This window comes from Molothrus ater, chromosome 11 (genome assembly GCF_012460135.2).
Source record: "Molothrus ater isolate BHLD 08-10-18 breed brown headed cowbird chromosome 11, BPBGC_Mater_1.1, whole genome shotgun sequence".
Taxonomy (NCBI): Eukaryota; Metazoa; Chordata; class Aves; order Passeriformes; family Icteridae; genus Molothrus; species Molothrus ater.
The window spans coordinates 11,094,483-11,109,424 of record NC_050488.2 but is presented as its reverse complement, the minus strand read 5'-3'; positions in this window follow the sequence as shown (position 1 = coordinate 11,109,424).

Sequence of the window (14,942 nt, the reverse complement as noted above, 5' to 3'; positions counted from 1 at the left end):
CATTAAAGTTAAATCTGGAAAGAAATGTCTTTCTGCTCATTTCTGTCTCTTAGCTAGTTGATTTATTTGTTACAGATCGTTTTTTTCTATTCCCAGAATGGCTTCTCAGCATTTGAATAAATCTTGTAATATAACTCAGCTTCAGAAATGAAAAAGGAAGCTGTTTATTTCTCTCTACCCAGCCCCATTGGATGTCCACAGAGGAGTCTTTTAAAGAAACTGGGCACATGCTTAAGTTTTCAAGTAGCTCAAATAGTAATTGTGCTGTGGGTTATTGTTAGAATTACAATGACAGAGGCTAATTAAAAAGAATGCTGTAGCCTTTTAGGAAGAAAAACAAGTTTAATTGGTAACATCCCACATGTGTTCTGCCAGAGTCTTCCTCTCATCTTTTCCTAACTGGTTTTGATTAATGTAATTTTAACTATAATTTCTCTGTGTAACTTGGCTTCTAAGATTCTTTCTGCCAAATTGCATTATTGTTCTCTGCTTGATGGAACTGTTTACAAGTGTCATTTTCAGAATACTGTTGTGGGAAGGCACTGTGTTCTTGCTGCTGCTCAGTGTTCTTCCTCATAGCAAGGAGGTAACCCGAAATTTAAGAAATGTAAAGAAAAGAGAAAAAAAAAAGGCATCTCTTTTCTGTGCATCCTGAAGTGTTTACTCTGCATTTGAGGCAACTAGCTACAGGGTAACTGTAAGCACTCTACTTTTGCTTTGGCATAACCCACAGATCCCCAGTTTAAAGCAAAGCTTTGTCATGAGCAGCAAGGTGGATGCAGACACAGGTTGAGTGTTTACCTCCCTTTTTCAGCTCCCTCCCCTTAGCTGCCTTTGTTCTGATCCTGCAAACCATACTGATCTTTTCCAGGAGCCAGGTTCCTCTGGTCCATCCTTCTCTCTCTCACCTCTTTCCTGGGGGCTATCTTAGATGTGGCTGTCTAGTGCCTGGAAAACGTCTGTATTAAAGCAGATTTTTGCAGTGCAGAGTATAGGTATGAAAATGTGATGGTACCTGATACTATTTCTAGGGAGACAAGGAAACAAAACACTAGCTAGTGGTACTTTAGTGTATTATGTTTTGATTTCTAGAGTAAGAAAGGTCTTACCTGTGCTCTAAAACTGCAGTTCCTCACTTATAATGAGTGGACTGTGGTTAAAATACAGTTTTCATTTAATTGGAATCCACCATAACAACTTCTTCACCTCAGTTGGGTGAACTTGCTTTTGGGGAAACAAATTACCAGGGTTCAGTGACTTCATGTGTTGCAGATGTGGCCTCCTTCCATAAGGTGAAGAATAACCAAATGTGGTCCCTCAACAGCTTGTGACAGATGTCTGTGTTAATGGTATGCAATTTGCCAGGGTTTTGGAAGAAAATCAAGCTTTAATTTTCTTTGACTTCCAAAACTCCCATCAAAGTTTAGGTGGGACATAGATTGAGATCTGGGTTCTGCTAAGCTGGAATTCAGGTCTTGCAGTTCTGTTGGCTAATCCACTAAACAGACAGGTCAGCATGAGACTGACTTTCCAGGTATCTTATGGATAGAGGGCACAGCTTCTTGGCACATGGTTTTGTTCCTGTGCATCCAGGTTTTTATCATTCTTGTTCCTCTCTCATCCAGTATCATCTGGGACCTTGCTAAGAGAACTTTCATGCATTTCTACACTACTGGAGCACTACTCAGGACAATAGAGACCAGGCAATGAGAAAGTTTCCACTGTAGGTTCTTTCTCAGCTCACTGGGGATGTTGTTAGCTTCTCCTCCCCGTGTCTTTAAAAACAGAGAGCCAAAAACAACACTGAATCACTCCAAGCTTGCTCTTCCCCAAAGCACAAGCAGTGTTCCCCACCCACATCCAGGGATGTACTGCTGCACAGAGCTCTGAGAAGGGGTGCAGGCTGCTTGCTGAGCCCATTTCTGATGATCCTTGCATACGGGTTTTTTATTTTAGCTGCATTTTGCATGGTTCTTTTCAGCACAACATCTCTGCAGGTCCTCCATCCTGCATTGCATGAGGAAGGGATTGAAAGTGATGGGGTCGTAAAGATCTGGTGTTCAAGCTGATTTGGCTCCTGTTTGCCTGGGTTGAGGAGTCCTTGCCTGAGCAGCCTGGCTGGCTGGGTGCTGTGAGCAGCTGTGGTGCATTCAGGGCCATGATGCACCTTGGGAAGGATGTTTCTGGAGTGCCTCACTGAGCACATCTGGGCTCTTTGCTGGCTGGTTGCCTTCCCTTAGATGTACACATAGAGAAGATTTGAAAGAAACCTTCGTGTTACTGAAAGCAGAAACTGCTACCCACAGAAGTCTGAATGTTTTGTGGACTTTTTTCCCCTCGCTTAGAATATTTTCAGACTGGATTACAGGGACATGGTGCAAGAGTTGCACTGTCCAATCCATGTGCGTGGCATGGGAATAGAGATGGGCTTGGAATGGGCCGAGGAGAAGGAGCAGACTGGGAAGAGCTTGGCCAAGGCACCTCACCAGGGGACACTTATTGCTGAGGACAGCTGGGCCTGTGCCCATCCCCATGTACTCAGGGGATATTTCAGCTGCCCCCAGCCCCAGGGAAGTCCTGCAGCTCCTACCAAGAGGAAGCTTTACTTTGATTCAGTATTCAGTGGCACGTGATTTATGAGCTGTGCTCTCTGATTTATGATCTGTATGGCTGGCAAAGAAAGCAGGATCAGGCACTTGGCTATTGTGCAAACAGGGATGACACATAATATCCAAAGAACACAGGAAAGATAAAATTACGCAGATTGTTGAAATACTCTCCTCAACGTGCTGCTCATGGGGATGAGTAAAATAAGAATAAGGGTTGTTAGGATTTGTGTGCAAGTTGGCTTTTTAAACTCCATTTTCCTTCTTCATTGCCTAGATTAGCCCAGCCAGAAATGCTGGACTCCTTAGTGTAATTTGCAAGTCTGAATTTGGGCATCGAAAATTTGGGTGTAAAACCATTCCTTGGTTGGATTTCTACCAACTAATGGAATTGTTTTGTAATTTCACTTCCCAAGCTCCAAATAAAATTTGCTTTCCTGACACACTACAAAACTCAGGCTTCTCACTTGCTGGACATTTTATTACTTTATTAACATTTTCCTGAATGTTTATTTGAAGAATGGCCTTTTTCATTGGGTACTTGTTAAACCTCAGCAGTGGAGATTTGGCCATCAATTATGTGAGACGAACTAAGCTGGGGTGGGAAGAATTACAGACTTGGGGTGTGTGCTGTCCTGTGGAAACAGTACCAATTCAAAGTGATTTCACTGAAACCTGTGGTGTAATTGAGAGTAGAACACCATCTCTTTAGTTTCATCAAAGTGAATACCAAGTGATCATAATCAATATAATCCTGGACTGAGTTCAATCATACTTGATCAGTGTTTTTGCTGTGAGCAGTGTGGCAATCACTGTCCCTTGTTTAACCTTTTGTTTGAATAAGAAGTTCCTCTTTATTTCTAAGTAAGGATTTCTGCTGAAGCAAAGCACTTTTTAGGTTTTTTTAAAGCAATTACTCTGCTGTGAAAGTGAAATCCTTTCCTTTAAATACCAGAGTGTGCATGTGTGTGCAAGGAGGAAGGTCAGCATTGAAGGATGCCTTACAGAGCTGAAAGCAGAGAGACACAAACACCCAGAGTGGTAAGAAAGATTTTGAGGAACTCAAGAACTTGGGGGAATGTCAGAAGAACTAGTAAATGCTAAAGTCCAAACAAAGATCTGAGATATTCAAGCCTAGATTTTTCAAAGGATCCAGCTCACTTCATATTTAAGAAAGGCAAAATACCTAAGTATCCTTAAGGTTGTGGGCAGACCTGGCACAATGCTCTCTAGGTTATAGGTGGAGTTGGAAACTGTGATGGGAACAGGATCAGGCTGTTCTTGCAGAGAGAGACATGATAAATGCCTGCAGCTGAGGCTGAAGGAGGAGACCTGGGCTGGGGACACTAATGGCTCTTCTCACAAAGCTCCCCTCCCATTATCTGCTATCAGCACCTGCTGCTCTGGGTGCCTTATGCCCTCCCTCAGACAGCCCTGTGCATTTCTAGAGCTGTAGCACAGGGAAAACAAATGCTCAGAGCATGAAACTTTTACCTGGCCTTGCCTGTTGTCCTTGCAATTACGCCCACGTCTGGCTTCCTATCCCAGGATCACACAAACAATCCAAACAACCCTCAAATTTCCCCCAGTGCCAGCAATCCTTGCTGACTGACAGACCCACCCTTCATTTTCCTTCCCACCACACATGCAAAACAAAAACAGTGAAAGTGAAGACAGAAGAATACAGTCTGCCCTTAATGGTAAAGGCAAAAATCCATTTACTACTGTGTGCTAATACTGGTGTCACCAAGATGTGTGACATGGCCTGAACCAAACAGCAGACATGGACACAAATTGGAATGAACAGCCTTTTTGATGTAAACAACACTTCCATGGGCAGGATGTTTTGCAATTGCCTACAAAGAAGAGGTAGAGAGGGTAATTCTGTGTCCCTTTATCACAGAGACTCTGCTAAAGAGGGCAGTGGGCAGATGTTGAGGAGCAGGAGGGCTGGGGCAGATTTGGGAAATGAGGTGAGTGCCTGGCCCCTGTGAGATCCCAAAATAGCAGAACTGGCTGCTGCTACCTAGCAGAGAGGTGAGTGGCTGACAGCAAGGTACTGCCTCCCTGAAACATTGGGACTTCAGCTCTCACACTCTGCCCTGCCAGCACGGCCGCCTTGTCTGTCATCATCCTCACCCTCTAATTTTGGAAAGAAGGCTGAATTTTTTCATGGCGCCCATGAAAGGTCACTGACCTGAGGTTTTAGTCTCTGCTGTGTCATTGACTGGCATTTGGCTGGTAACATTCATTCTATTAAGGGCATAGTTAAGAAAAGTGTAGTGAAAGTGGATCAAACACTTCAAGACAGCAGCTTAAAATTTTCCATTTGCTCTTCAGCAGATGACTAAGTATTGAATAAAATGAAAGGTGTGAAAATACCCACATTGCTTAAAAGTACTTTTTTTTTTTAATTTGTGGACAAAAATCCACCCCCTTTACCCTCACTCACTGTTTCTCTCTTGGTAGATAAAACCTGAATGTTTTATCCCAGGTTTAAAAAATTTCAAACCCTAAACTTGGAAGGACTGTCCTGGATTTCTGGAATGTGAAAGATAATTAACTCTTCAGGAACTAGCACTTCTCTCCCACAGGCTTCCAATCCCTTGGGTGTATTGAGAACAGCATATATTATAACTGAGCTTTGTGGTGACAGTATTTTACACTTGTGTAATTATCTTGCCAGAGGCAAAGGATATTCTGGGAAATCAGCCAGGAGAAAGTCAACGTAAGCAGGGCAAGTGGTATAAATGTAAGAGAAGGGTGGGATGCTTGGATGTGGAAACAGTTGGCCTGGGATTGTGTTCAAACTTTGTAGCAGCCTCAGAAAAGGAAGAATTGAGTGAAGGCATATATATAAATGTTAGGGCTCTGTATCAATCTATCCTATAGCTTTAAGAAGCTTGAGGGGACAAAAAAAGATTAAAATGTAGCTCTTGGGCCATAAAGGCAGTTGGATCAATGCTGATTCATAGACCATCAATATCCAAGCAAGAAGAATCTGGCTCTCTTTGACACTGCTCACATGACAGAGAACAGCAAGCCAAAGTGCTATAAAGAAATGAGGAGGGAACACACGTTCCAAAGCAGCCAGGATTTCCAATTTACTTGTCAGTGTTCCTTTATTTCTGCTTTCTGTGCTAGAATAGAATGAAAGAGGCAGAACTTGTGGCTCTGGCCAAATGTCCTCTCTTCACTGAACTTTATGGCTTTTTTCACACATGGACAGGAGATCCAGATCCAACATGGATGAGATTATCTTCAGGCATGTAAGTGCATCAATTAGCAAGTTGAGTGCACAACAAAAGCTTGGAAAAGAAACAGGTTTAATTGTTTTAGTGTGTATAACTGTGGATGTTGGAAGGACCATGCATCTCTGCTAAACAGAATGCCAGAAGATAAAATTTCTCACAGAGAAAAGCAGGCATATGGAGAGAGAGTTGGTCTGCAAAGTCTGCTGTTGGAGAAAGCAGCTGGAGGAGAAATTTCAAGGAATAGGAAAGAGAACAAATTAATGGAATCTGTACATTCCAGGCATAACATTGCCTTTAAATGAAAAAGCTTTTAAAATTAGGAAAATAGGAAAAAAATTGCTTTTAAATGAAAAAAAAGAAAAATGATGGTATTTGGTGAAATAGGGCCTTACGTGTTTCTCCAAAACCACCAAACACCTTCAGCTCCAGTTCCTTCTCATTCCAACTATGCTGAGGTAACCACGTTGTGCTGTTTGAAAGTTCTCTCCTTGAAGATCTGTGTGATGCTGAGGCTTCATGTCTGCTCATGTCCAGTGTTTGCTGGTTGAGTTGAGGCCCTTTTGCACAGAGCTCAGGATGGGGCTGGAACATTCTGCAGCCCAGGGCACAGTCCCCAGGTAAGGCAGTCCCCAAATCAGACAAGGGGTTTGCTAGATGTCAAGTTTGTACCCTTAGCACTTCACCCAGTGTGGCCCCTTGGTTCTGCATCCAAATGGTTAAATTCTTCTCAAGTGTAAAAGTCCACCTTCCCACATAATGTCAAAGGATTCCTGTTCCCACTTTCATCACTTTCCCTTCCAGCCTTCCCCTTCCCTCATGGCATGCACTGAAGCAGTACCCATTCAATGGTCACAGCTCCACCCTCACCAAAGCCACAAGGAAATGTCAGGGCTGGCTCCTGCCTCAGCAGCTCTCTGGGGTGTTTTGGGGAAAATGCTGGATCTGAACCTGCAAAACTGCAGATTGATCTCTGTCTGCTGTTATTCAGCCTCTTTTTACTTGCTGCCATTGGTGCCAGACCCTGGAAGTACAGCCAGTGCCCTGGGCTGGGTTGTCAGGGATTGCAGCTGCCTCTGTGGTTGCTGCTGCTGAAATGCAGTTGCTGGTGAAAGGTTTCCTTTTTTGATGTGTCCTGGGCTAATGAAGTCAGCACACTGACTGGGCAGGGATTTGAGAGCTGAAGGAACCCAGGTGTTGCTTTCTTTCTTTGCCCCATTTGGTCTGCATGAATAGGGGGATGTATAAAAAGTGTAAAATCTTTCCACAAGGAGGCTTCATCCCTGTGACTTATTCAAACGAGCAAGGTGCAAATGAGAAATGAAGAAAGAGGAAAGAAACCACAGCTGTGTTACTCCCCATGTTCTCTTATCCTTCTTCAGAGATTTGTTTCTCCTGCTCTTTAGTCTGAGTCCATTGTAAAGTTAAATCCCAATTTGCTGTGGAATAACCTTCATTACAGTCTTCTCCTTAAAAAGAAGAGATGGTTGCAAAGGACAGTTTATGAACAATCAGTTCTAAAAGTAACACAGGGGGATGAAATGAACTTCCCTGTGCTTGAAGTGAATGTATGAAATTTGTGAACCTTAAGGGTTGTACTACTGTGGGAGTATTGTCCAGCCTTTAAAAGTTACAGTAGAAGGAGGGCTCTCTGCTCATCCATACTGTGCAACTTATCCAAGTATTAGTAAATTGGAAATACTGTAAACTTGAACATTGGTTTCAGCTGCTGAGTAGATTCTTTCCCAATCCATGTCTTTCAGCCTTGCCATGCAGCTGACCTCTAACATGGATTACTAACAATCTCTGCTTTTGGTGGTGCAGACAGATGCAGGATACATTTCTTTTCCTTTGCTTCTGACTCTGCTTGTTCATTCTTCAGAGGACAGATCTCTCCACTCATTAGTTGTCTATTATAGGTAGTACACACCAGTGTAAGGAGAAGGTTGAAACATTCAAGATGTTTTCTTGATGTTCATGTCAATTTTGTTTGTACACCTCTGACAAGGTGGATTGATTTTTCCACACTTTTTTTTTGTTGTTGGTTTTTTTTGCTTATAGTGGTCGATTGGGCATGTGGAAGCATTTTGGGATGCATGAAGGGAAATATGATCTCCTTTTTCTTGCATATGAAGGAAAAAAAAAAAAGCCATGAGATTTAATCTGGATTAAAGAAAGGGAAAACACTAGAATTACATGTTCTGCCTGTGACACACAGAGTTCAGCTCCTCTTTGTTTTGATCCACATTACACCTTTGCTTGGCAACAGGAAGTAGGTCATCAAAATAACAGCAGATGCAACTGGGACACTTTGGAATTTTCTAAATCCTTTTCAGCTGGGCAAAGCATATGTGTCACTGATGATACCAGATCATCTCACTTCTCCTGGGAATACATAATGATTTTTACGATCCTTTTATTTCATCTGTTAGTCAGCTTTGATATGTTCACTGCAAAGGGCTCTCCAGGACACCATGGCAGAAATTGTGTTTGGGAGCTCACTGTTCTTACTGAGTTCTTAATTTGTCTGTCCAGCCCACTGATTCCCTAAAGGCTCTGAGGGGCAGTTGGAGTCTCTCAGCATAGACACAAGGCTGGTAGGAAAGTACATAAAAACCTTCCACCATGCAAACACAACAGCAGCAGTGGAAGGATAACACTTTTCAGGAGTACTTTAAATCTGATCTTAAAATTACTTTAGGATTTTCTCTCCTTGTTGCACATTTAGTATATAATTGTCCATGCTAGCAAATCATTGCCTACAACCTCTCATATACTGTTTAAATGTATTTTTCTGAAGCCATGTGACTTAGATCTTTGTGTTAGGGCTCATTCTCCTGCTAGGAGCCCTTGGTAGATTCCAGCTCTGCTGGACACAGAGATATCAATTTGTTGTCTTTCTACTTGCGTCAGAGAAAAGCAGCTCTGAGAAAGAAAGAAGGAAAGGCAAGTCTGTGGCATCTCTGAAAAGGTGTCAGAGAAGCCACATGAGAAGATCTTGTGAGAGATACCAGAGAAGCTATGTGTCATAAATGATTAAGTGACACCAAGTGATCTGCCACCAGGATGGCACCAGAGGCTGTGCATGACTTGTTCCAGAGGTCATGGAAGCCCTTGCCAGACTCTTGAAAATGTTTGATTTCTTGGATAGCCTGAGCTTAGATTTCGGTTGCCTTCTGAAAAGATTGCCTTTCTGCATAGATTCTTTGTAAGGCTGAATTTTGGGTAAGGCAATAGAAGGCAGAGACTGAAAGACAATTTAAGCTGATTAGTTTGGACTTTTTTCTGTGTTTTATTGTGGCTTGGACAGATTTCTGTATAATATGAATACTGCTTAGGATATTTTTGTTTTGCCTTTTTTTTTAACCTCTCGTTGCTAGTTCATAGGTCCTTGGAGAGCTACTTAACAAGCTGGAAAAAAACAATCAAAATGAAACAAAAAAAAAAGTGGAAAAGTTTCACACATCCTTGATGTTTAATGGAGTAATATTTCAGTTGCAATACAAATGATTTATTTACCATTGAGTCATTCTGTACTGATAATAAAAGCACATTTCCTCTTGGAACAACCAGTTACTGTTTTCAGATCAAACCCATTCATTCATAGAGTTTTTCTTCTTGCCTGTGTCTCATGTGTGAGCATCATTAGGTGCCAAATGCAATCAATATGAATTCTGCTTTTGATCACACTGGTATCAGCCTCACCCAGAGGAGAACTTGGCTTTTAGACCTTGTGTCACATTTTAAGAAAAATAATATTGACTCATGTTATTTCAAAATCATTGTTTATAGCCAGCAGATTTTAAATCAAAACAGTCAGGCACGTTTTCATTTTACACTCATTGTTAAATAAGCTGTGGAAAAGGTTTCTCTTTGCAGAGCTGCTTTCCCTTCTCCAAGATTATTACATTTCACGTGTTCTAGTTCATCCCAAGATTGTGCTATTGTTCTCTTCAAAGTTTCCTGGGCCATTAATCTCTCTCTTTTGTTTCCATTTGGCCTCAGGACAGGTCAGCTGGAAATTGCATTGTTGGAGAATATTCTGGTCTTGAGAACAAAAAGAAAAAGGAGCAAGGAGAGCCTCCAAATACTGTTGGTTCTTCATTCAGAGTGTCCAACTAAGCAAGCCCATAAAAGCTGTGTTACTAAATCCTTTATCCCCTCAAAGCCAGTGGAATATACTGGGCACCAGGCACCATGTTCAACAACAGCTCCTATTCTCTTGTTTAAAAAGTGAGTCTTTTCACATCGTATTTCCACGCTTCTCTATTTTTTTTCTCTGCTGCCTTTAACTGTCCACCAGGGCCCACTATATTGGACATGACAGTTCAAAATGTACATTTAAGGGCTGGTGACACACACACAGAGCCAGGCTGAGGCCACAAAGGAGCAGTCATGGCCACGGGGCCGTGCGAGCCGCGCCGGAGCTGCGCGTCCATCACTCTTTCCATTGTGACTCCTCCTCGCTCCCGCAGGATTTATAGGCACATTTTTGAGAGGACTCCAGTAACTAAAATAAAGATGTATTTGTCTCCACAGAAATGTTGCAGCCACATACGTGGCTATTTGGAGAAAACAAAAAAATAAGAATGGAAATCCCATTGAACTCACGCTGTAGGGGCTCTACGAATGGATTTTCAAAGTCTTGTCTCAAAGCATAAGATTTTTACCTATTTTTATGTCTGTGTTTACTTTTCTGACTGCCATGTGGAAAAAATTACAGTGTTTCAAGCAAGGGCATGTGCTCCTTAGGACAGGAAAGGTTAATTTGGCAACTTTGTGAATATGTTACGCAGTCTTCCATTGTTCAGTTTCCTTTCCTGCCATCTCCTAAGATCTCTGCTTCAAGACACAAGGTGTGATTGTCTGGGGCAGAATTTGTGTTGGGCAGAGAGGCAGGAGTATGTTGTGAGATGAAACCAGGCCAAAGGGTGCAGATGATACAGGAGGGTGTCCTTGTGAGGGCAGCTGAGCAGCACCTTGCTGGGCTGGAGCCTGTGCCAGCTCTTGCCCCCAGAGCTCTTCCCTGTCACTAGGGAAGTCATTTGAGCCCAGTTTTTGTGGATGGGCACTGAAAGTGTGCTCCTCACGTTATTGACTGGTCCATTCAAGACTCTGGCACGGCAGTTCCAGCCCCAAACTGAGGAGCTGTAATTTTTTCACAGCACTGTGAGCACTCCATCCAGAAGAGCTCTGGCTGGAAGTTGCGTGAGCTGTGCCCACATCCTGGGCTGGCTCGGTGACGGATTTCCATGTCACAGCAGGGCTGTGCCTGTGCTCATAAACCCTTCCCTCAGCAGGGGCTGTGGCATGTTTGCAGCTGGATTTCAGTTGCCAGGGAATGAAGGGGCCCTGTGAAAAGGACATCAGCTGAGGACAAATGCTTTTACTTCCCTGTTCACTGATTTGGTCTAGGGAGAAAGGACACAGCATCTCTTTTGGAGTTCACAAGGGGAAGATCTGGCTGGAGGACATTCCCAAAAATCTTGATTGCCCAAAAGGTGCTGGGTTCTGGGCATTGCCTGCACACAGGCCTCCTGAGAAAAGGGTTCATGGGACCCATTTCTTCTCTTTATGCACAGGGTGACCAGGTTTGATTTACAGAAGCAACTTTGCCACCTCAGCATAACAATGTTCTGATTTTTGGAGGAAAAAAGTCTCCCACTTATTTATGGATGAACATAACAGAATGCTCATGGTGAACACTACAGAAAGCTCATGTTTTCCATATCTAGTGCAGCAAGTGTGTATCTGAAGGCAGTATTCACTGGGACTGCACTGGAAATGGTCCCAGCACTGTTCTCTGGCAGCTGGGAAGGGGATCTGCTGAAGTACATGGGACAAATATGGCCTTTTGAGTCTGGAAGCCCTATGAGCAAAACTTGGGAGTGCTAGAGCTAAGGGACATTTTGTGTTCACTTTGCATCAGAGGTCTGTGATTTGGGAGACTGAAGTCTAATGTACAGATTGTGGTGCTGGGTTTATGTAACTAAATCTTGTTTAAAAGCCCCCAAGCAAACAGCTCATATATCTATATATTTACATCTATAACCTTTTATTTATATATATACACACACACACACACACACACACACACACATATTTCCCCTTTCACCTTAACCTTTATTTACATATTGTTCTCTAAGGAACAGAATCGTTTTCTGCAGACTGGGAACTCTTGCTCCTGGGCTCCAAGCTCCTTTTACCTAGGGAAAAAAGGATGACTGATGAGCTCTTTTAGCTTCAGTTGTTATGTCCAGACTGCCAAGAAATGTCCTTGTGGGTGAGCCCTGATGCATGTTCCCTGGGTGCAGCCTTAGGCTACAGCCCCTTGTTACATCATCCTCTAACACCAGGCATGTGCCTCTGCTGTGGACAACGCATGTGTGGATTTCAATCTGTTCCAGGTCACATATGCACCCCTCTCACATGGCTGTGCTTCAGGGTTGATATTGGTGTTAGATGCATGAAATTCAGGCAAATGTGCACTGGTGGAATTCATCTGGACTGCCCAGAGCAAGTGGAGGTTGGGGCTGCAGACTATGACTAAGAGTGGCTGCAGCCAATAGAAAGGGGTGAATCTAAGATGTTATCCCTCATTTTCCTGCTCACTGCCTTTCATAAAGCTGGCAAGATCCTAAGAATAATTCCAAATTTTACTCTATCCCTTAAACCAGAAACTCCTTATCTTAGAAGGAAAATAACAGAACACTTAGGCGAGATTGCCCATCTGCTCTGCTTTCCTATGAACTCCTTCCACTGCGAGGTTTGATTTATGATCTATGCAGAAATCCTCATTTGAGTCCTAATCTAGCACTTAACCATGCAGTTCTTATTTGTTCAGAGCTCTTTCTAGGAAGGATCAGTCTCATTTAGCCTCCAACAATCTTTCTTTGTTAGCAAAATACTCAAGTCATCTGGATTTCAGCTGTTGCTCTTTTTTTCCCCCCCAAATTCTTGGAGACATGGCGATTTCCAGAAAATCTGAGTGCATTGGCTGTACAGAGAGCCCATTGTGCTGCCCAGTCAAAGAGAAACCATGTGAAACAAAACACAGCCTGGGGAAAGCAGAATCTGATGCACACTGGTGTTTGCAAACTTGCTCTTGGTCTGCTGGAGCAGATGCAGCCCATAAATCAGCTAATGATGAGTTAGGATCAGCTCACCAACACATTTTGAAGTAAGATACTTGTATTTTGAAAGGGTGGTGAGGTTTGGTTGTGACTGACAGTACAGGTGATCATTTTTTGGTTGTTTGGGATTTTTTGCTTTTGTTTCTGGGGTGTCCCCTTTGAACTGGTAATCTGCATCTGTGAGTTTGTGACTGATTGCTGTATGCTTAGAGTTCCAAAGAAATAGGGAAGCAGCATCAGCACCTTGTGTACAGTAACCAGGTTAAATGGCTGCAAAGAAGAAACTTCTTAGCTTTAGTCTGGTACTTTGGTTTGGTTAAACTGAAAAGCAAAAAGTGATGCTGCAGCATCCAGGGCCCTTTTCAATAGTGAGGTGCAGAAAGTTTGGCATGTTCTCTGGAAGGGTCATTTGGTCTCTGGAAGGGTCTAAAATTGGTCTGAGGCACTGTTTGCTTTCCCTTGCAGACAAGCTCTGAGAAACAAGTACTGTGAGCAGAAGGAAGCTCCTGTGATGGATGTGGTTATCAAAGCCAACAGCGAGGTGGTTGACTCAGTGTGGTTGAGTAGGAAGCAAAAATAGAGCAAAATGCAAGGTTTGATTTAATTTAGGAAAGATCTGTTGTCCTGTACAGCAGTGAAATTTGGTGGATGTGGAAGGTGCAAAACAGAGCAGGATAGAAAAGCAGTTTCATCGTGGAGCTCTGAGTCCTCTGGTGTGCTGCTGCTGCTTTCATGTGGCATAGGCTCTCTTTTGGGGCCTCTTCAGTTAATTAATGGCATTCAGAACCAAGCCTGCAAAAAAGCTACAGCCAACAAAATAGATCTGTCCAGACTGTTTTCCTGGAATGTCCCTAAACAAAAGTTAGCTCCCTGGAGGGAAATGCTTTAGTGCCCTGTTGCTCGGAAATCATCAGATTTCAGCCTTTTTGAAAATCTGTAATTGTAACAAAATTATTCTTTCCAAAAGATACTTGGGTTGTTTTCCACCCTGCTCAATGAGATCCATATTCCATGGCACTGACTGTAAGTGAGTGGTTTAAAGATAAATGCATGTCATGTCATGGATGTGTTTCTACTTTGTCATGGGGAGACACCAGCCAATTAAATTCTGAAATTATGGATTTCTTATTTACTTCCTTATTTAAAAAAAAAAGAAAATCTCTTAATCCTTTAGGGAAAATGGCATTTTTAACCCTGGTTTGGTTATTACTGAAATAGGAAAGTAAGCTAGGGACAGAAATTAGGTTTTATTTTCAACTGAGATTTCTGAGAGTCTTAAGTTACTCTCAGTTTATTCATAACTTAGCAACAATTTGAATTCATTTAATAAGATGCCTAAATCGTTTGCAAAGAAGTGTGAACAATTCTTTAAATGAGATGGTGTAGTATGTGTTGCTGTGTATGCATGAATGTCCAGTTCCTGATGTTCCTAAGGATGTTGTGCATCCTACCCAGCCTCTGGAACTGGGATGGAGATTCCAGATTATCACTTACAGTGCTCCTTGCTGTACAAGTTGCTGTCCCTGTCAGCTGAAAGAGAGGAAATGGAGAGCAAAGGTGTAGCTCATGCAGGAAGTGAGAGGAAGGGAACTCTTCATCCCTCTCCTGTGAACCCCAGGATATGATCAAAGACTTTTCTAGAATCAAGGTCTTGAAACAGTTTTAAGTTCGGCTCCAAGACAACTCCATGCTGCTCTCAGTGGGTTACTGTGGGATGTGGGCACTGTGAGCCCCTGGGTAGTTGTACTGGTCAGTGGTTGTGAGACCTTCATCCAGAGGAGCAAGGATATAAACTGGAGGTAACAAAACAGTAAAATTTTTAAATGCCCTGTTTCTCTTTGAAAAGTGGAAGTTGTATATATTTGGTTTTCCTATTCCCCTTTGCCCTCACAGCTCCAGCCTTGCTAAGGCACCCTCAGGATGAGGACAATTCCCTACTCTGGGTTCAGTTC